Raw genomic sequence first — 18010 nt, forward strand, 5'->3', positions numbered from 1 at the left:
GGGAGTTCACCTGGCTTGAGCGCGGATAGCTCAGTCGGTAGAGCGTTAGGCTTTTAACCTAACGGTCCAGGGTTCAAGTCCCTGTTCGGGCGACTGTGTTTTTGAAGAATCATCAATAATTTAAACTTCAGATCATTTAATTTCCAGTAAAATTATTGAAATTCTAATCCCAATTATTACGGGAGTTCATTTCGTTTCAGCCCGGATAGCTCAGTCGGTAGAGCGTTAGGCTTTTAACCTAACGGTCCAGGGTTCGAGTCCCTGTTCGGGCGACTCTGTTTTTAAAGAATCGTCAATAATTTAAACTTCAGATCATTTCACTTTCAATAAATTTATGTAAATTCTAATTCCAATTATTACGTGAGTTCACCTCGCTTGAGCCCGGATAGCTCAGTCGGTAGAGCGTTAGGCTTTTAACCTAACGGTCCAGGGTTCGAGTACCTGTTCGGGCCATTCTGTTTTTGAAGAATCATCAATAATTTAAACTTCAGATCATTTAATTTCCAGTAAAATTATTGAAATTCTTATTCCAATTATTTCGGGAGTTCACCTAGCTTGAGCCCGGATAGCTCAGTCGGTAGAGCGTTAGGCTTTTAACCTAACGGTCCAGGGTTCGAGTCCCTGTTCGGGCGACTGTGTTTTTGAAGAATCATCAATAATTTAAACTTCAGATCATTTAATTTCCAGTAAAATTATTGAAATTCTAATCCCAATTATTACGGGAGTTCATTTCGTTTCAGCTCGGATAGCTCAGTCGGTAGAGCGTTAGGCTTCAAACCACGGTCCAGGGTTCGACTCCTTGTTCGGGCGACTGTGTTTTTAAAGAATCATCAATAATTTAAACTTCAGATCATTTAATTTCCAGTAAAATTATTTAAATTCTAATCCCAATTATTACGGGAGTTCATTTCGTTTTAGCCCGGATAGCTCAGTCGGTAGAGCGTTAGGCTTTTAACCTAACGGTCCAGGGTTAGAGTACCTGTTCGGGCCATTCTGTTTTTGAAGAATCATCAATAATTTAAACTTCAGATCATTTCACTTTCAATAAATTTATGTAAATTCTAATTCCAATTATTACGGGATTTAACTTCGTTTGAGACAGGATAGCTCAGTCGGTAGAGCGTTAGGCTTTTAACCTAACGGTCCAGGGTTTGAGTCCCTGTTCGGGCGACTCTGTTTTTGAAGAATCATCAAAAATTTAAACTTCAGATCATTTAATTTCCAGTAAAATTATTGAAATTCTTATCCCAATTATTACGGGAGTTCACCTTGTTTGAGCGCGGATAGCTCAGTCGGTAGAGCGTTAGGCTTTTAACCTAACGGTCCAGGGTTCTAGTCCCTGTTCGGGCGACTGTGTTTTTGAAGAATCATCAATAATTTAAACTTCAGATCATTTAATTTCCAGTAAAATTATTGAAATTCTAATCCCAATTATTACGGGAGTTCATTTCGTTTCAGCCCGGATAGCTCAGTCGGTAGAGCGTTAGGCTTTTAACCTAACGGTCCAGGGTTCGAGTCCCTGTTCGGGCGACTCTGTTTTTAAAGAATCGTCAATAATTTAAACTTCAGATCATTTCACTTTCAATAAATTTATGTAAATTCTAATTCCAATTATTACGTGAGTTCACCTCGCTTGAGCCCGGATAGCTCAGTCGGTAGAGCGTTAGGCTTTTAACCTAACGGTTCAGGGTTCGAGTCCCTGTTCGGGCGACTATGTTTTTAAAGAATCGTCAATAATTTAAACTTCAGATCATTTCACTTTCAATAAATTTATGTAAATTCTAATTCCAATTATTACGTGAGTTCACCTCGCTTGAGCCCGGATAGCTCAGTCGGTAGAGCGTTAGGCTTTTAACCTAACGCTCCAGGGTTAGAGTACCTGTTCGGGCCATTCTGTTTTTGAAGAATCATCAATAATTTAAACTTCAGATCAATTCACTTTCAATAAATTTATGTAAATTCTAATTCCAATTATTACGGGATTTAACTTCGTTTGAGACAGGATAGCTCAGTCGGTAGAGCGTTAGGCTTTTAACCTAACGGTCCAGGGTTCGAGTTCCTGTTCGGGCGACTCTGTTTTTGAAGAATCATCAATAATTTAAACTTCAGATCATTTAATTTCCAGTAAAATTATTGAAATTCTAATCCCAATTATTACGGGAGTTCATTTCGTTTCAGCCCGGATAGCTCAGTCGGTAGAGCGTTAGGCTTTTAACCTAACGGTCCAGGGTTCGAGTCCCTGTTCGGGCGACTCTGTTTTTAAAGAATCGTCAATAATTTAAACTTCAGATCATTTCACTTTCAATAAATTTATGTAAATTCTAATTCCAATTATTACGTGAGTTCACCTCGCTTGAGCCCGGATAGCTCAGTCGGTAGAGCGTTAGGCTTTTAACCTAACGGTCCAGGGTTCGAGTCCCTGTTCGGGCGACTATGTTTTTAAAGAATCGTCAATAATTTAAACTTCAGATCATTTCACTTTCAATAAATTTATGTAAATTCTAATTCCAATTATTACGTGAGTTCACCTCGCTTGAGCCCGGATAGCTCAGTCGGTAGAGCGTTAGGCTTTTAACCTAACGCTCCAGGGTTAGAGTACCTGTTCGGGCCATTCTGTTTTTGAAGAATCATCAATAATTTAAACTTCAGATCAATATACTTTCAATAAATTTATGTAAATTCTAATTCCAATTATTACGGGATTTAACTTCGTTTGAGACAGGAAAGCTCAGTCGGTAGAGGGTTAGGCTTTTAACCTAACGGTCCAGGGTTCGAGTACCTGTTCGGGCCATTCTGTTTTTGAAGAATCATCAATAATTTAAACTTCAGATCATTTAATTTCCAGTAAAATTATTGAAATTCTTATTCCAATTATTACGGGAGTTCACCTCGCTTGAGCCCGGGTAGCTCAGTCGGTAGAGCGTTAGGGTTTTAACCTAACGGTCCAGGGTTCGAGTCCCTGTTCGGGCGACTGTGTTTTTGAAGAATCATCAATAATTTAAACTTCAGATCATTTAATTTCCAGTAAAATTATTGAAATTCTAATCCCAATTATTACGGGAGTTCATTTCGTTTCAGCTCGGATAGCTCAGTCGGTAGAGCGTTAGGCTTCAAACCACGGTCCAGGGTTCGACTCCTTGTTCGGGCGACTGTGTTTTTGAAGAATCAACAATAATTTAAACTTCAGATCATTTAATTTCCAGTAAAATTATTGAAATTCTAATCCCAATTATTACGGGAGTTCATTTCGTTTCAGCCCGGATAGCTCAGTCGGTAGAGCGTTAAGCTTTTAACCTAACGGTCCAGGGTTCGAGTCCCTGTTCGGGCGACTCTGTTTTTAAAGAATCGTCAATAATTTAAACTTCAGATCATTTCACTTTCAATAAATTTATGTAAATTCTAATTCCAATTATTACGTGAGTTCACCTCGCTTGAGCCCGGATAGCTCAGTCGGTAGAGCGTTAGGCTTTTAACCTAACGGTCCAGGGTTCGAGTACCTGTTCGGGCCATTCTGTTTTTGAAGAATCATCAATAATTTAAACTTCAGATCATTTAATTTCCAGTAAAATTATTGAAATTCTTATTCCAATTATTACGGGAGTTCACCTCGCTTGAGCCCGGATAGCTCAGTCGGTAGAGCGTTAGGCTTTTAACCTAACGGTCCAGGGTTCGAGTCCCTGTTCGGGCGACTCTGTTTTTGAAGAATCATCAATAATTTAAACTTCAGATCATTTAATTTCCAGTAAAATTATTGAAATTCTAATTCCAATTATTACGGGAGTTCATTTCGTTTCAGCTCGGATAGCTCAGTCGGTAGAGCGTTAGGCTTCAAACCACGGTCCAGGGTTCGACTCCTTGTTCGGGCGACTGTGTTTTTAAAGAATCATCAATAATTTAAACTTCAGATCATTTAATTTCCAGTAAAATTATTGAAATTCTAATCCCAATTATTACGGGAGTTCATTTCGTTTTAGCCCGGATAGCTCAGTCGGTAGAGCGTTAGGCTTCAAACCACGGTCCAGGGTTCGTCTCCTTGTTCGGGCGACTGTGTTTTTGAAGAATCATCAATAATTTAAACTTCAGATCATTTAATTTCCAGTAAAATTATTGAAATTCTAATCCCAATTATTACGGAAGTTCATTTCGTTTCAGCCCGGATAGCTCAGTCGGTAGAGCGTTAAGCTTTTAACCTAACGGTCCAAGGTTAGAGTACCTGTTCGGGCCATTCTGTTTTTGAAGAATCATCAATAATTTAAACTTCAGATCATTTCACTTTCAATAAATTTATGTAAATTCTAATTCCAATTATTACGGGATTTAACTTCGTTTGAGACAGGATAGCTCAGTCGGTAGAGCGTTAGGCTTTTAACCTAACGGTCCAGGGTTCGAGTTCCTGTTCGGGCGACTCTGTTTTTGAAGAATCATCAAAAATTTAAACTTCAGATCATTTAATTTCCAGTAAAATTATTGAAATTCTTATCCCAATTATTACGGGAGTTCACCTGGCTTGATCGCGGATAGCTCAGTCGGTAGAGCGTTAGGCTTTTAACCTAACGGTCCAGGGTTCAAGTCCCTGTTCGGGCGACTGTGTTTTTGAAGAATCATCAATAATTTAAACTTCAGATCATTTAATTTCCAGTAAAATTATTGAAATTCTCATCCCAATTATTACGGGAGTTCATTTCGTTTCAGCCCGGATAGCTCAGTCGGTAGAGCGTTAGGCTTTTAACCTAACGGTCCAGGGTTCGAGTCCCTGTTCGGGCGACTCTGTTTTTAAAGAATCGTCAATAATTTAAACTTCAGATCATTTCACTTTCAATAAATTTATGTAAATTCTAATTCCAATTATTACGTGAGTTCACCTCGCTTGAGCCCGGATAGCTCAGTCGGTAGAGCGTTAGGCTTTTAACCTAACGGTCCAGGGCTAGAGTACCTGTTCGGGCCATTCTGTTTTTGAAGAATCATCAATAATTTAAACTTCAGATCATTTAATTTCCAGTAAAATTATTGAAATTCTTATTCCAATTATTACGGGAGTTCACCTCGCTTGAGCCCGGATAGCTCAGTCGGTAGAGCGTTAGGCTTTTAACCTAACGGTCCAGGGTTCGAGTCCCTGTTCGAGCGACTGTGTTTTTGAAGAATCATCAATAATTTAAACTTCAGATCATTTAATTTCCAGTAAAATTATTGAAATTCTAATCCCAAATATTACGGAAGTTCATTTCGTTTCAGCCCGGATAGCTCAGTCGGTAGAGCGTTAAGCTTTTAACCTAACGGTCCAGGGTTCGAGTCCCTGTTCGGGCGACTCTGTTTTTAAAGAATCGTCAATAATTTAAACTTCAGATCATTTCACTTTCAATAAATTTATGTAAATTCTAATTCCAATTATTACGTGAGTTCACCTCGCTTGAGCCCGGATAGCTCAGTCGGTAGAGCGTTAGGCTTTTAACCTAACGGTCCAGAGTTCGAGTACCTGTTCGGGCCATTCTGTTTTTGAAGAATCATCAATAATTTAAACTTCAGATCATTTAATTTCCAATAAAATTATTGAAATTCTTATTCCAATTATTACGGGAGTTCACATCGCTTGAACCCGGATAGCTCAGTCGGTAGAGCGTTAGGCTTTTAACCTAACGGTCCAGGGTTCGAGTCCCTGTTCGGGCGACTGTGTTTTTGAAGAATCATCAATAATTTAAACTTCAGATCATTTAATTTCCAGTAAAATTATTGAAATTCTAATCCCAATTATTACGGGAGTTCATTTCGTTTCAGCTCGGATAGCTCAGTCGGTAGAGCGTTAGGCTTCAAACCACGGTCCAGGGTTCGACTCCTTGTTCGGGCGACTGTGTTTTTGAAGAATCATCAATAATTTAAACTTCAGATCATTTCACTTTCAATAAATTTATGTAAATTCTAATTCCAATTATTACGTGAGTTCACCTCGCTTGAGCCCGGATAGCTCAGTCGGTAGAGCGTTAGGCTTTTAACCTAACGGTCCAGGGTTCGAGTCCCTGTTCGGGCGACTCTGTTTTTAAAGAATCGTCAATAATTTAAACTTCAGATCATTTCACTTTCAATAAATTTATGTAAATTCTAATTCCAATTATTACGTGAGTTCACCTCGCTTGAGCCCGGATAGCTCAGTCGGTAGAGCGTTAGGCTTTTAACCTAACGGTCCAGGGTTCGAGTACCTGTTCGGGCCATTCTGTTTTTGAAGAATCATCAATAATTTAAACTTCAGATCATTTAATTTCCAGTAAAATTATTGAAATTCTAATCCCAATTATTACGGGAGTTCATTTCGTTTCAGCTCGGATAGCTCGTTCGTGTTAGCGTTATTCTTCAAACCACGGTCCAGGGTTCGACTCCTTGTTCGGGCGACTGTGTTTTTGAAGAATCATCAATAATTTAAACTTCAGATCATTTAATTTCCAGTAAAATTATTGAAATTCTCATCCCAATTATTACGGGAGTTCATTTCGTTTCAGCCCGGATAGCTCAGTCGGTAGAGCGTTAGGCTTTTAACCTAACGGTCCAGGGTTCGAGTCCCTGTTCGGGCGACTCTGTTTTTAAAGAATCGTCAATAATTTAAACTTCAGATCATTTCACTTTCAATAAATTTATGTAAATTCTAATTCCAATTATTACGTGAGTTTACCTCGCTTGAGCCCGGATAGCTCAGTCGGTAGAGCGTTAGGCTTTTAACCTAACGGTCCAGGGTTCGAGTACCTGTTCGGGCCATTCTGTTTTTGAAGAATCATCAATAATTTAAACTTCAGATCATTTAATTTCCAGTAAAATTATTGAAATTCTTATTCCAATTATTACGGGAGTTCACCTAGCTTGAGCCCGGATAGCTCAGTCGGTAGAGCGTTAGGCTTTTAACCTAACGGTCCAGGGTTCGAGTCCCTGTTCGGGCGACTGTGTTTTTGAAGAATCATCAATAATTTAAACTTCAGATCATTTAATTTCCAGTAAAATTATTGAAATTCTAACCCCAATTATTACGGGAGTTCATTTGTTTCAGCTCGGATAGCTCAGTCGGTAGAGCGTTAGGCTTCAAACCACGGTCCAGGGTTCGACTCCTTGTTCGGGCGACTGTGTTTTTAAAGAATCATCAATAATTTAAACTTCAGATCATTTAATTTCCAGTAAAATTATTTAAATTCTAATCCCAATTATTACGGGAGTTCATTTCGTTTTAGCCCGGATAGCTCAGTCGGTAGAGCGTTAGGCTTTTAACCTAACGGTCCAGGGTTAGAGTACCTGTTCGGGCCATTCTGTTTTTGAAGAATCATCAATAATTTAAACTTCAGATCATTTCACTTTCAATAAATTTATGTAAATTCTAATTCCAATTATTACGGGATTTAACTTCGTTTGAGACAGGATAGCTCAGTCGGTAGAGCGTTAGGCTTTTAACCTAACGGTCCAGGGTTCGAGTCCCTGTTCGGGCGACTCTGTTTTTGAAGAATCATCAAAAATTTAAACTTCAGATCATTTAATTTCCAGTAAAATTATTGAAATTCTTATCCCAATTATTACGGGAGTTCACCTGGTTTGAGCGCGGATAGCTCAGTCGGTAGAGCGTTAGGCTTTTAACCTAACGGTCCAGGGTTCTAGTCCCTGTTCGGGCGACTGTGTTTTTGAAGAATCATCAATAATTTAAACTTCAGATCATTTAATTTCCAGTAAAATTATTGAAATTCTAATCCCAATTATTACGGGAGTTCATTTCGTTTCAGCCCGGATAGCTCAGTCGGTAGAGCGTTAGGCTTTTAACCTAACGGTCCAGGGTTCGAGTCCCTGTTCGGGCGACTCTGTTTTTAAAGAATCGTCAATAATTTAAACTTCAGATCATTTCACTTTCAATAAATTTATGTAAATTCTAATTCCAATTATTACGTGAGTTCACCTCGCTTGAGCCCGGATAGCTCAGTCGGTAGAGCGTTAGGCTTTTAACCTAACGGTCCAGGGCTAGAGTACCTGTTCGGGCCATTCTGTTTTTGAAGAATCATCAATAATTTAAACTTCAGATCATTTAATTTCCAGTAAAATTATTGAAATTCTTATTCCAATTATTACGGGAGTTCACCTCGCTTGAGCCCGGATAGCTCAGTCGGTAGAGCGTTAGGCTTTTAACCTAACGGTCCAGGGTTCGAGTCCCTGTTCGAGCGACTGTGTTTTTGAAGAATCATCAATAATTTAAACTTCAGATCATTTAATTTCCAGTAAAATTATTGAAATTCTAATCCCAAATATTACGGAAGTTCATTTCGTTTCAGCCCGGATAGCTCAGTCGGTAGAGCGTTAAGCTTTTAACCTAACGGTCCAGGGTTCGAGTCCCTGTTCGGGCGACTCTGTTTTTAAAGAATCGTCAATAATTTAAACTTCAGATCATTTCACTTTCAATAAATTTATGTAAATTCTAATTCCAATTATTACGTGAGTTCACCTCGCTTGAGCCCGGATAGCTCAGTCGGTAGAGCGTTAGGCTTTTAACCTAACGGTCCAGAGTTCGAGTACCTGTTCGGGCCATTCTGTTTTTGAAGAATCATCAATAATTTAAACTTCAGATCATTTAATTTCCAATAAAATTATTGAAATTCTTATTCCAATTATTACGGGAGTTCACATCGCTTGAGCCCGGATAGCTCAGTCGGTAGAGCGTTAGGCTTTTAACCTAACGGTCCAGGGTTCGAGTCCCTGTTCGGGCGACTGTGTTTTTGAAGAATCATCAATAATTTAAACTTCAGATCATTTAATTTCCAGTAAAATTATTGAAATTCTAATCCCAATTATTACGGGAGTTCATTTCGTTTCAGCTCGGATAGCTCAGTCGGTAGAGCGTTAGGCTTCAAACCACGGTCCAGGGTTCGACTCCTTGTTCGGGCGACTGTGTTTTTGAAGAATCATCAATAATTTAAACTTCAGATCATTTAATTTCCAGTAAAATTATTGAAATTCTAATCCCAAATATTACGGAAGTTCATTTCGTTTCAGCCCGGATAGCTCAGTCGGTAGAGCGTTAAGCTTTTAACCTAACGGTCCAGGGTTCGAGTCCCTGTTCGGGCGACTCTGTTTTTAAAGAATCGTCAATAATTTAAACTTCAGATCATTTCACTTTCAATAAATTTATGTAAATTCTAGTTTCAATTATTACGTGAGTTCACCTCGCTTGAGCCCGGATAGCTCAGTCGGTAGAGCGTTAGGCTTTTAACCTAACGGTCCAGGGTTCGAGTACCTCTTCGGGCCATTCTGTTTTTGAAGAATCATCAATAATTTAAACTTCAGATCATTTAATTTCCAGTAAAATTATTGAAATTCTAATCCCAATTATTACGGGAGTTCATTTCGTTTCAGCTCGGATAGCTCAGTCGGTAGAGCGTTAGGCTTCAAACCACGGTCCAGGGTTCGACTCCTTGTTCGGGCGACTGTGTTTTTGAAGAATCATCAATAATTTAAACTTCAGATCATTTAATTTCCAGTAAAATTATTTAAATTCTAATCCCAAATATTACGGAAGTTCATTTCGTTTCAGCCCGGATAGCTCAGTCGGTAGAGCGTTAAGCTTTTAACCTAACGGTCCAGGGTTCGAGTCCCTGTTCGGGCGACTCTGTTTTTAAAGAATCGTCAATAATTTAAACTTCAGATCATTTCACTTTCAATAAATTTATGTAAATTCTAATTCCAATTATTACGTGAGTTCACCTCGCTTGAGCCCGGATAGCTCAGTCGGTAGAGCGTTAGGCTTTTAACCTAACGGTCCAGGGTTCGAGTCCCTGTTCGGGCGACTGTGTTTTTGAAGAATCATCAATAATTTAAACTTCAGATCATTTAATTTCCAGTAAAATTATTGAAATTCTAATCCCAATTACTACGGGAGTTCATTTCGTTTCAGCTCGGATAGCTCAGTCGGTAGAGCGTTAGGCTTCAAACCACGGTCCAGGGTTCGACTCCTTGTTCGGGCGACTGTGTTTTTGAAGAATCATCAATAATTTAAACTTCAGATCATTTAATTTCCAGTAAAATTATTGAAATTCTAATCCCAAATATTACGGAAGTTCATTTCGTTTCAGCCCGGATAGCTCAGTCGGTAGAGCGTTAAGCTTTTAACCTAACGGTCCAGGGTTCGAGTCCCTGTTCGGGCGACTCTGTTTTTAAAGAATCGTCAATAATTTAAACTTCAGATCATTTCACTTTCAATAAATTTATGTAAATTCTAATTCCAATTATTACGTGAGTTCACCTCGCTTGAGCCCGGATAGCTCAGTCGGTAGAGCGTTTGGCTTTAACCTAACGGTCCAGGGTTCGAGTACCTGTTCGGGCCATTCTGTTTTTGAAGAATCATCAATAATTTAAACTTCAGATCATTTAATTTCCAGTAAAATTATTGAAATTCTTATTCCAATTATTACGGGAGTTCACCTCGCTTGAGCCCGGATAGCTCAGTCGGTAGAGCGTTAGGCTTTTAACCTAACGGTCCAGGGTTCGAGTCCCTGTTCGGGCGACTGTGTTTTTGAAGAATCATCAATAATTTAAACTTCAGATCATTTAATTTCCAGTAAAATTATTGAAATTCTAATCCCAATTATTACGGGAGTTCATTTCGTTTCAGCTCGGATAGCTCAGTCGGTAGAGCGTTAGGCTTCAAACCACGGTCCAGGGTTCGACTCCTTGTTCGGGCGACTGTGTTTTTAAAGAATCATCAATAATTTAAACTTCAGATCATTTAATTTCCAGTAAAATTATTTAAATTCTAATCCCAATTATTACGGGAATTCATTTCGTTTTAGCCCGGATAGCTCAGTCGGTAGAGCGTTAGGCTTTTAACCTAACGGTCCAGGGTTCGAGTCCCTGTTCGGGCGACTCTGTTTTTAAAGAATCGTCAATAATTTAAACTTCAGATCATTTCACTTTCAATAAATTTATGTAAATTCTAATTCCAATTATTACGTGAGTTCACCTCGCTTGAGCCCGGATAGCTCAGTCGGTAGAGCGTTAGGCTTTTAACCTAACGGTCCAGGGTTAGAGTACCTGTTCGGGCCATTCTGTTTTTGAAGAATCATCAATAATTTAAACTTCAGATCATTTCACTTTCAATAAATTTATGTAAATTCTAATTCCAATTATTACGGGATTTAACTTCGTTTGAGACAGGATAGCTCAGTCGGTAGAGCGTTTGGCTTTTAACCTAACGGTCCAGGGTTCGAGTACCTGTTCGGGCCATTCTGTTTTTGAAGAATCATCAATAATTTAAACTTCAGATCATTTAATTTCCAGTAAAATTATTGAAATTCTTATTCCAATTATTACGGGAGTTCACCTCGCTTGAGCCCGGATAGCTCAGTCGGTAGAGCGTTAGGCTTTTAACCTAACGGTCCAGGGTTCAAGTCCCTGTTCGGGCGACTGTGTTTTTGAAGAATCATCAATAATTTAAACTTCAGATCATTTAATTTCCAGTAAAATTATTGAAATTCTAATCCCAATTATTACGGGAGTTCATTTCGTTTCAGCTCGGATAGCTCAGTCGGTAGAGCGTTAGGCTTCAAACCACGGTCCAGGGTTCGACTCCTTGTTCGGGCGACTGTGTTTTTAAAGAATCATCAATAATTTAAACTTCAGATCATTTAATTTCCAGTAAAATTATTTAAATTCTAATCCCAATTATTACGGGAATTCATTTCGTTTTAGCCCGGATAGCTCAGTCGGTAGAGCGTTAGGCTTTTAACCTAACGGTCCAGGGTTCGAGTCCCTGTTCGGGCGACTCTGTTTTTAAAGAATCGTCAATAATTTAAACTTCAGATCATTTCACTTTCAATAAATTTATGTAAATTCTAATTCCAATTATTACGTGAGTTCACCTCGCTTGAGCCCGGATAGCTCAGTCGGTAGAGCGTTAGGCTTTTAACCTAACGGTCCAGGGTTAGAGTACCTGTTCGGGCCATTCTGTTTTTGAAGAATCATCAATAATTTAAACTTCAGATCATTTCACTTTCAATAAATTTATGTAAATTCTAATTCCAATTATTACGGGATTTAACTTCGTTTGAGACAGGATAGCTCAGTCGGTAGAGCGTTAGGCTTTTAACCTAACGGTCCAGGGTTCGAGTCCCTGTTCGGGCGACTCTGTTTTTGAAGAATCATCAAAAATTTAAACTTCAGATCATTTAATTTCCAGTAAAATTATTGAAATTCTAATCCCAATTATTACGGGAGTTCATTTCGTTTCAGCTCGGATAGCTCAGTCGGTAGAGCATTAGGATTCAAAAAACGGTCCAGGGTTCGACTCCTTGTTCGGGCGACTGTGTTTTTGAAGAATCATCAATAATTTTAACTTCAGATCATTTAATTTCCAGTAAAATTATTTAAATTCTAATCCCAATTATTACGGGAGTTCATTTCGTTTCAGCCCGGATAGCTCAGTCGGTAGAGCGTTAAGCTTTTAAATTAACGGTCCAGGGTTCGAGTCCCTGTTCGGGCGACTCTGTTTTTAAAGAATCGTCAATAATTTAAACTTCAGATCATTTCACTTTCAATAAATTTATGTAAATTCTAATTCCAATTATTACGTGAGTTCACCTCGCTTGAGCCCGGATAGCTCAGTCGGTAGAGCGTTAGGCTTTTAACCTAACGGTCCAGGGTTAGAGTTCATGTTCGGGCCATTCTGTTTTTGAAGAATCATCAATAATTTAAACTTCAGATCATTTCACTTTCAATAAATTTATGTAAATTCTAATTCCAATTATTACGGGATTTAACTTCGTTTGAGACAGGATAGCTCAGTCGGTAGAGCGTTAGGCTTTTAACCTAACGGTCCAGGGTTCGAGTCCCTGTTCGGGCGACTCTGTTTTTAAAGAATCGTCAATAATTTAAACTTCAGATCATTTCACTTTCAATAAATTTATGTAAATTCTAATTCCAATTATTACGTGAGTTCACCTCGCTTGAGCCCGGATAGCTCAGTCGGTAGAGCGTTTGGCTTTTAACCTAACGGTCCAGGGTTCGAGTACCTGTTCGGGCCATTCTGTTTTTGAAGAATCATCAATAATTTAAACTTCAGATCATTTAATTTCCAGTAAAATTATTGAAATTCTTATTCCAATTATTACGGGAGTTCACCTCGCTTGAGCCCGGATAGCTCAGTCGGTAGAGCGTTAGGCTTTTAACCTAACGGTCCAGGGTTCGAGTCCCTGTTCGGGCGACTCTGTTTTTGAAGAATCATCAAAAATTTAAACTTCAGATCATTTAATTTCCAGTAAAATTATTGAAATTCTAATCCCAATTATTACGGGAGTTCATTTCGTTTCAGCTCGGATAGCTCAGTCGGTAGAGCATTAGGATTCAAAAAACGGTCCAGGGTTCGACTCCTTGTTCGGGCGACTGTGTTTTTGAAGAATCATCAATAATTTTAACTTCAGATCATTTAATTTCCAGTAAAATTATTTAAATTCTAATCCCAATTATTACGGGAGTTCATTTCGTTTCAGCCCGGATAGCTCAGTCGGTAGAGCGTTAAGCTTTTAAATTAACGGTCCAGGGTTCGAGTCCCTGTTCGGGCGACTCTGTTTTTAAAGAATCGTCAATAATTTAAACTTCAGATCATTTCACTTTCAATAAATTTATGTAAATTCTAATTCCAATTATTACGTGAGTTCACCTCGCTTGAGCCCGGATAGCTCAGTCGGTAGAGCGTTAGGCTTTTAACCTAACGGTCCAGGGTTAGAGTACCTGTTCGGGCCATTCTGTTTTTGAAGAATCATCAATAATTTAAACTTCAGATCATTTCACTTTCAATAAATTTATGTAAATTCTAATTCCAATTATTACGGGATTTAACTTCGTTTGAGACAGGATAGCTCAGTCGGTAGAGCGTTTGGCTTTTAACCTAACGGTCCAGGGTTCGAGTACCTGTTCGGGCCATTCTGTTTTTGAAGAATCATCAATAATTTAAACTTCAGATCATTTAATTTCCAGTAAAGTTATTGAAATTCTTATTCCAATTATTACGGGAGTTCACCTCGCTTGAGCCCGGATAGCTCAGTCGGTAGAGCGTTACGCTTTTAACCTAACGGTCCAGGGTTCGAGTCCCTGTTCGGGCGACTGTGTTTTTGAAGAATCATCAATAATTTAAACTTCAGATCATTTAATTTCCAGTAAAATTATTGAAATTCTAATCCCAATTATTACGGGAGTTCATTTCGTTTCAGCTCGGATAGCTCAGTCGGTAGAGCGTTAGGCTTCAAACCACGGTCCAGGGTTCGACTCCTTGTTCGGGCGACTGTGTTTTTAAAGAATCATCAATAATTTAAACTTCAGATCATTTAATTTCCAGTAAAATTATTTAAATTCTAATCCCAATTATTACGGGAATTCATTTCGTTTTAGCCCGGATAGCTCAGTCGGTAGAGCGTTAGGCTTTCAACCTAACGGTCCAGGGTTCGAGTCCCTGTTCGGGCGACTCTGTTTTTAAAGAATCGTCAATAATTTAAACTTCAGATCATTTCACTTTCAATAAATTTATGTAAATTCTAATTCCAATTATTACGTGAGTTCACCTCGCTTGAGCCCGGATAGCTCAGTCGGTAGAGCGTTAGGCTTTTAACCTAACGGTCCAGGGTTAGAGTACCTGTTCGGGCCATTCTGTTTTTGAAGAATCATCAATAATTTAAACTTCAGATCATTTCACTTTCAATAAATTTATGTAAATTCTAATTCCAATTATTACGGGATTTAACTTCGTTTGAGACAGGATAGCTCAGTCGGTAGAGCGTTAGGCTTTTAACCTAACGGTCCAGGGTTCGAGTCCCTGTTCGGGCGACTCTGTTTTTGAAGAATCATCAAAAATTTAAACTTCAGATCATTTAATTTCCAGTAAAATTATTGAAATTCTAATCCCAATTATTACGGGAGTTCATTTCGTTTCAGCTCGGATAGCTCAGTCGGTAGAGCATTAGGATTCAAAAAACGGTCCAGGGTTCGACTCCTTGTTCGGGCGACTGTGTTTTTGAAGAATCATCAATAATTTTAACTTCAGATCATTTAATTTCCAGTAAAATTATTTAAATTCTAATCCCAATTATTACGGGAGTTCATTTCGTTTCAGCCCGGATAGCTCAGTCGGTAGAGCGTTAAGCTTTTAAATTAACGGTCCAGGGTTCGAGTCCCTGTTCGGGCGACTCTGTTTTTAAAGAATCGTCAATAATTTAAACTTCAGATCATTTCACTTTCAATAAATTTATGTAAATTCTAATTCCAATTATTACGTGAGTTCACCTCGCTTGAGCCCGGATAGCTCAGTCGGTAGAGCGTTAGGCTTTTAACCTAACGGTCCAGGGTTAGAGTACCTGTTCGGGCCATTCTGTTTTTGAAGAATCATCAATAATTTAAACTTCAGATCATTTCACTTTCAATAAATTTATGTAAATTCTAATTCCAATTATTACGGGATTTAACTTCGTTTGAGACAGGATAGCTCAGTCGGTAGAGCGTTAGGCTTTTAACCTAACGGTCCAGGGTTCGAGTCCGTGTTCGGGCGACTCTGTTTTTGAAGAAACATCAAAAATTTAAACTTCAGATCATTTAATTTCCAGTAAAATTATTGAAATTCTTATCCCAATTATTACGGGAGTTCACCTGGCTTGAGCCCGGATAGCTCAGTCGGTAGAGCGTTAGGCTTTTAACCTAACGGTCCAGGGTTCTAGTCCCTGTTCGTGCGACTGTGTTTTTGAAGAATCATCAATAATTTAAACTTCAGATCATTTAATTTCCAGTAAAATTATTGAAATTCTAATCCGAATTATTACCGGAGTTCATTTCGTTTCAGCCCGGATAGCTCAGTCGGTAGAGCGTTAGGCTTTTAACCTAACGGTCCAGGGTTCGAGTCCCTGTTCGGGCGACTCTGTTTTTAAAGAATCGTCAATAATTTAAACTTCAGATCATTTCACTTTCAATAAATTTATGTAAATTCTAATTCCAATTATTACGTGAGTTCACCTCGCTTGAGCCCGGATAGCTCAGTCGGTAGAGCGTTAGGCTTTTAACCTTACGGTCCAGGGTTCGAGTCCCTGTTCGGGCGACTCTGTTTTTAAAGAATCGTCAATAATTTAAACTTCAGATCATTTCACTTTCAATAAATTTATGTAAATTCTAATTCCAATTATTACGTGAGTTCACCTCGCTTGAGCCCGGATAGCTCAGTCGGTAGAGCGTTAGGCTTTTAACCTAACGGTCCAGGGTTAGAGTACCTGTTCGGGCCATTCTGTTTTTGAAGAATCATCAATAATTTAAACTTCAGATCATTTCACTTTCAATAAATTTATGTAAATTCTAATTCCAATTATTACGGGATTTAACTTCGTTTGAGACAGGATAGCTCAGTCGGTAGAGCGTTAGGCTTTTAACCTAACGGTCCAGGGTTCGAGTCCCTGTTCGGGCGACTCTGTTTTTGAAGAATCATCAAAAATTTAAACTTCAGATCATTTAATTTCCAGTAAAATTATTGAAATTCTAATCCCAATTATTACGGGAGTTCATTTCGTTTCAGCTCGGATAGCTCAGTCGGTAGAGCATTAGGATTCAAAAAACGGTCCAGGGTTCGACTCCTTGTTCGGGCGACTGTGTTTTTGAAGAATCATCAATAATTTTAACTTCAGATCATTTAATTTCCAGTAAAATTATTTAAATTCTAATCCCAATTATTACGGGAGTTCATTTCGTTTCAGCCCGGATAGCTCAGTCGGTAGAGCGTTAAGCTTTTAAATTAACGTTCCAGGGTTCGAGTCCCTGTTCGGGCGACTCTGTTTTTAAAGAATCGTCAATAATTTAAACTTCAGATCATTTCACTTTCAATAAATTTATGTAAATTCTAATTCCAATTATTACGTGAGTTCACCTCGCTTGAGCCCGGATAGCTCAGTCGGTAGAGCGTTAGGCTTTTAACCTAACGGTCCAGGGTTAGAGTACCTGTTCGGGCCATTCTGTTTTTGAAGAATCATCAATAATTTAAACTTCAGATCATTTCACTTTCAATAAATTTATGTAAATTCTAATTCCAATTATTACGGGATTTAACTTCGTTTGAGACAGGATAGCTCAGTCGGTAGAGCGTTTGGCTTTTAACCTAACGGTCCAGGGTTCGAGTACCTGTTCGGGCCATTCTGTTTTTGAAGAATCATCAATAATTTAAACTTCAGATCATTTAATTTCCAGTAAAATTATTGAAATTCTTATTCCAATTATTACGGGAGTTCACCTCGCTTGAGCCCGGATAGCTCAGTCGGTAGAGCGTTACGCTTTTAACCTAACGGTCCAGGGTTCGAGTCCCTGTTCGGGCGACTGTGTTTTTGAAGAATCATCAATAATTTAAACTTCAGATCATTTAATTTCCAGTAAAATTATTGAAATTCTAATCCCAATTATTACGGGAGTTCATTTCGTTTCAGCTCGGATAGCTCAGTCGGTAGAGCGTTAGGCTTCAAACCACGGTCCAGGGTTCGACTCCTTGTTCGGGCGACTGTGTTTTTAAAGAATCATCAATAATTTAAACTTCAGATCATTTAATTTCCAGTAAAATTATTTAAATTCTAATCCCAATTATTACGGGAATTCATTTCGTTTTAGCCCGGATAGCTCAGTCGGTAGAGCGTTAGGCTTTCAACCTAACGGTCCAGGGTTCGAGTCCCTGTTCGGGCGACTCTGTTTTTAAAGAATCGTCAATAATTTAAACTTCAGATCATTTCACTTTCAATAAATTTATGTAAATTCTAATTCCAATTATTACGTGAGTTCACCTCGCTTGAGCACGGATAGCTCAGTCGGTAGAGCGTTAGGCTTTTAACCTAACGGTCCAGGGTTAGAGTACCTGTTCGGGCCATTCTGTTTTTGAAGAATCATCAATAATTTAAACTTCAGATCATTTCACTTTCAATAAATTTATGTAAATTCTAATTCCAATTATTACGGGATTTAACTTCGTTTGAGACAGGATAGCTCAGTCTGTAGAGCGTTA

At 38.6% G+C, this 18010-nt stretch overlaps 40 non-coding genes across 40 annotated transcripts; all 40 read left to right on the top strand.

Moving 5' to 3' along the window:
* Window positions 1–19: 19 nt before the first annotated feature.
* On the top strand, window positions 20–92 carry TRNAK-UUU (transfer RNA lysine (anticodon UUU)). The gene has a single exon. It is a non-coding gene; the product is annotated as a tRNA-Lys (tRNA).
* Window positions 93–199: 107 nt separating this feature from the next.
* Window positions 200–272, top strand: TRNAK-UUU (transfer RNA lysine (anticodon UUU)). Its single transcript has one exon. It is a non-coding gene; the product is annotated as a tRNA-Lys (tRNA).
* Window positions 273–379: 107 nt separating this feature from the next.
* TRNAK-UUU (transfer RNA lysine (anticodon UUU)) lies at window positions 380–452 on the top strand. Its single transcript has one exon. It is a non-coding gene; the product is annotated as a tRNA-Lys (tRNA).
* Window positions 453–559: 107 nt separating this feature from the next.
* TRNAK-UUU (transfer RNA lysine (anticodon UUU)) lies at window positions 560–632 on the top strand. Its single transcript has one exon. It is a non-coding gene; the product is annotated as a tRNA-Lys (tRNA).
* An 825-nt stretch (window positions 633–1457) lies between these two features.
* TRNAK-UUU (transfer RNA lysine (anticodon UUU)) lies at window positions 1458–1530 on the top strand. The gene has a single exon. It is a non-coding gene; the product is annotated as a tRNA-Lys (tRNA).
* Window positions 1531–1637: 107 nt separating this feature from the next.
* TRNAK-UUU (transfer RNA lysine (anticodon UUU)) lies at window positions 1638–1710 on the top strand. The gene has a single exon. It is a non-coding gene; the product is annotated as a tRNA-Lys (tRNA).
* Window positions 1711–2177: 467 nt separating this feature from the next.
* TRNAK-UUU (transfer RNA lysine (anticodon UUU)) lies at window positions 2178–2250 on the top strand. Its single transcript has one exon. It is a non-coding gene; the product is annotated as a tRNA-Lys (tRNA).
* A 107-nt stretch (window positions 2251–2357) lies between these two features.
* Window positions 2358–2430, top strand: TRNAK-UUU (transfer RNA lysine (anticodon UUU)). Its single transcript has one exon. It is a non-coding gene; the product is annotated as a tRNA-Lys (tRNA).
* A 467-nt stretch (window positions 2431–2897) lies between these two features.
* Window positions 2898–2970, top strand: TRNAK-UUU (transfer RNA lysine (anticodon UUU)). The gene has a single exon. It is a non-coding gene; the product is annotated as a tRNA-Lys (tRNA).
* Window positions 2971–3255: 285 nt separating this feature from the next.
* TRNAK-UUU (transfer RNA lysine (anticodon UUU)) lies at window positions 3256–3328 on the top strand. Its single transcript has one exon. It is a non-coding gene; the product is annotated as a tRNA-Lys (tRNA).
* Window positions 3329–3435: 107 nt separating this feature from the next.
* On the top strand, window positions 3436–3508 carry TRNAK-UUU (transfer RNA lysine (anticodon UUU)). Its single transcript has one exon. It is a non-coding gene; the product is annotated as a tRNA-Lys (tRNA).
* A 107-nt stretch (window positions 3509–3615) lies between these two features.
* Window positions 3616–3688, top strand: TRNAK-UUU (transfer RNA lysine (anticodon UUU)). The gene has a single exon. It is a non-coding gene; the product is annotated as a tRNA-Lys (tRNA).
* Window positions 3689–4691: 1003 nt separating this feature from the next.
* Window positions 4692–4764, top strand: TRNAK-UUU (transfer RNA lysine (anticodon UUU)). The gene has a single exon. It is a non-coding gene; the product is annotated as a tRNA-Lys (tRNA).
* Window positions 4765–5051: 287 nt separating this feature from the next.
* On the top strand, window positions 5052–5124 carry TRNAK-UUU (transfer RNA lysine (anticodon UUU)). Its single transcript has one exon. It is a non-coding gene; the product is annotated as a tRNA-Lys (tRNA).
* A 107-nt stretch (window positions 5125–5231) lies between these two features.
* Window positions 5232–5304, top strand: TRNAK-UUU (transfer RNA lysine (anticodon UUU)). Its single transcript has one exon. It is a non-coding gene; the product is annotated as a tRNA-Lys (tRNA).
* A 287-nt stretch (window positions 5305–5591) lies between these two features.
* Window positions 5592–5664, top strand: TRNAK-UUU (transfer RNA lysine (anticodon UUU)). The gene has a single exon. It is a non-coding gene; the product is annotated as a tRNA-Lys (tRNA).
* A 285-nt stretch (window positions 5665–5949) lies between these two features.
* TRNAK-UUU (transfer RNA lysine (anticodon UUU)) lies at window positions 5950–6022 on the top strand. Its single transcript has one exon. It is a non-coding gene; the product is annotated as a tRNA-Lys (tRNA).
* Window positions 6023–6129: 107 nt separating this feature from the next.
* On the top strand, window positions 6130–6202 carry TRNAK-UUU (transfer RNA lysine (anticodon UUU)). The gene has a single exon. It is a non-coding gene; the product is annotated as a tRNA-Lys (tRNA).
* Window positions 6203–6487: 285 nt separating this feature from the next.
* On the top strand, window positions 6488–6560 carry TRNAK-UUU (transfer RNA lysine (anticodon UUU)). The gene has a single exon. It is a non-coding gene; the product is annotated as a tRNA-Lys (tRNA).
* Window positions 6561–6667: 107 nt separating this feature from the next.
* TRNAK-UUU (transfer RNA lysine (anticodon UUU)) lies at window positions 6668–6740 on the top strand. The gene has a single exon. It is a non-coding gene; the product is annotated as a tRNA-Lys (tRNA).
* Window positions 6741–6847: 107 nt separating this feature from the next.
* On the top strand, window positions 6848–6920 carry TRNAK-UUU (transfer RNA lysine (anticodon UUU)). The gene has a single exon. It is a non-coding gene; the product is annotated as a tRNA-Lys (tRNA).
* An 824-nt stretch (window positions 6921–7744) lies between these two features.
* On the top strand, window positions 7745–7817 carry TRNAK-UUU (transfer RNA lysine (anticodon UUU)). The gene has a single exon. It is a non-coding gene; the product is annotated as a tRNA-Lys (tRNA).
* A 287-nt stretch (window positions 7818–8104) lies between these two features.
* Window positions 8105–8177, top strand: TRNAK-UUU (transfer RNA lysine (anticodon UUU)). The gene has a single exon. It is a non-coding gene; the product is annotated as a tRNA-Lys (tRNA).
* Window positions 8178–8284: 107 nt separating this feature from the next.
* Window positions 8285–8357, top strand: TRNAK-UUU (transfer RNA lysine (anticodon UUU)). The gene has a single exon. It is a non-coding gene; the product is annotated as a tRNA-Lys (tRNA).
* Window positions 8358–8644: 287 nt separating this feature from the next.
* Window positions 8645–8717, top strand: TRNAK-UUU (transfer RNA lysine (anticodon UUU)). Its single transcript has one exon. It is a non-coding gene; the product is annotated as a tRNA-Lys (tRNA).
* A 285-nt stretch (window positions 8718–9002) lies between these two features.
* TRNAK-UUU (transfer RNA lysine (anticodon UUU)) lies at window positions 9003–9075 on the top strand. Its single transcript has one exon. It is a non-coding gene; the product is annotated as a tRNA-Lys (tRNA).
* Window positions 9076–9540: 465 nt separating this feature from the next.
* On the top strand, window positions 9541–9613 carry TRNAK-UUU (transfer RNA lysine (anticodon UUU)). The gene has a single exon. It is a non-coding gene; the product is annotated as a tRNA-Lys (tRNA).
* Window positions 9614–9720: 107 nt separating this feature from the next.
* On the top strand, window positions 9721–9793 carry TRNAK-UUU (transfer RNA lysine (anticodon UUU)). The gene has a single exon. It is a non-coding gene; the product is annotated as a tRNA-Lys (tRNA).
* A 285-nt stretch (window positions 9794–10078) lies between these two features.
* TRNAK-UUU (transfer RNA lysine (anticodon UUU)) lies at window positions 10079–10151 on the top strand. The gene has a single exon. It is a non-coding gene; the product is annotated as a tRNA-Lys (tRNA).
* A 286-nt stretch (window positions 10152–10437) lies between these two features.
* On the top strand, window positions 10438–10510 carry TRNAK-UUU (transfer RNA lysine (anticodon UUU)). The gene has a single exon. It is a non-coding gene; the product is annotated as a tRNA-Lys (tRNA).
* A 285-nt stretch (window positions 10511–10795) lies between these two features.
* TRNAK-UUU (transfer RNA lysine (anticodon UUU)) lies at window positions 10796–10868 on the top strand. Its single transcript has one exon. It is a non-coding gene; the product is annotated as a tRNA-Lys (tRNA).
* Window positions 10869–11335: 467 nt separating this feature from the next.
* TRNAK-UUU (transfer RNA lysine (anticodon UUU)) lies at window positions 11336–11408 on the top strand. Its single transcript has one exon. It is a non-coding gene; the product is annotated as a tRNA-Lys (tRNA).
* A 285-nt stretch (window positions 11409–11693) lies between these two features.
* Window positions 11694–11766, top strand: TRNAK-UUU (transfer RNA lysine (anticodon UUU)). The gene has a single exon. It is a non-coding gene; the product is annotated as a tRNA-Lys (tRNA).
* A 1365-nt stretch (window positions 11767–13131) lies between these two features.
* On the top strand, window positions 13132–13204 carry TRNAK-UUU (transfer RNA lysine (anticodon UUU)). The gene has a single exon. It is a non-coding gene; the product is annotated as a tRNA-Lys (tRNA).
* Window positions 13205–14029: 825 nt separating this feature from the next.
* TRNAK-UUU (transfer RNA lysine (anticodon UUU)) lies at window positions 14030–14102 on the top strand. Its single transcript has one exon. It is a non-coding gene; the product is annotated as a tRNA-Lys (tRNA).
* A 285-nt stretch (window positions 14103–14387) lies between these two features.
* On the top strand, window positions 14388–14460 carry TRNAE-UUC (transfer RNA glutamic acid (anticodon UUC)). Its single transcript has one exon. It is a non-coding gene; the product is annotated as a tRNA-Glu (tRNA).
* Window positions 14461–15825: 1365 nt separating this feature from the next.
* TRNAK-UUU (transfer RNA lysine (anticodon UUU)) lies at window positions 15826–15898 on the top strand. Its single transcript has one exon. It is a non-coding gene; the product is annotated as a tRNA-Lys (tRNA).
* Window positions 15899–16005: 107 nt separating this feature from the next.
* Window positions 16006–16078, top strand: TRNAK-UUU (transfer RNA lysine (anticodon UUU)). Its single transcript has one exon. It is a non-coding gene; the product is annotated as a tRNA-Lys (tRNA).
* A 1185-nt stretch (window positions 16079–17263) lies between these two features.
* Window positions 17264–17336, top strand: TRNAK-UUU (transfer RNA lysine (anticodon UUU)). The gene has a single exon. It is a non-coding gene; the product is annotated as a tRNA-Lys (tRNA).
* A 285-nt stretch (window positions 17337–17621) lies between these two features.
* Window positions 17622–17694, top strand: TRNAE-UUC (transfer RNA glutamic acid (anticodon UUC)). Its single transcript has one exon. It is a non-coding gene; the product is annotated as a tRNA-Glu (tRNA).
* Window positions 17695–18010: the final 316 nt, after the last annotated feature.

Source organism: Phalangium opilio, unplaced genomic scaffold (genome assembly GCF_054372755.1).
Source record: "Phalangium opilio isolate 3A_F unplaced genomic scaffold, DU_Popi_V2 ptg001170l_1, whole genome shotgun sequence".
In the NCBI taxonomy this organism is placed as follows: Eukaryota; Metazoa; Arthropoda; class Arachnida; order Opiliones; family Phalangiidae; genus Phalangium; species Phalangium opilio.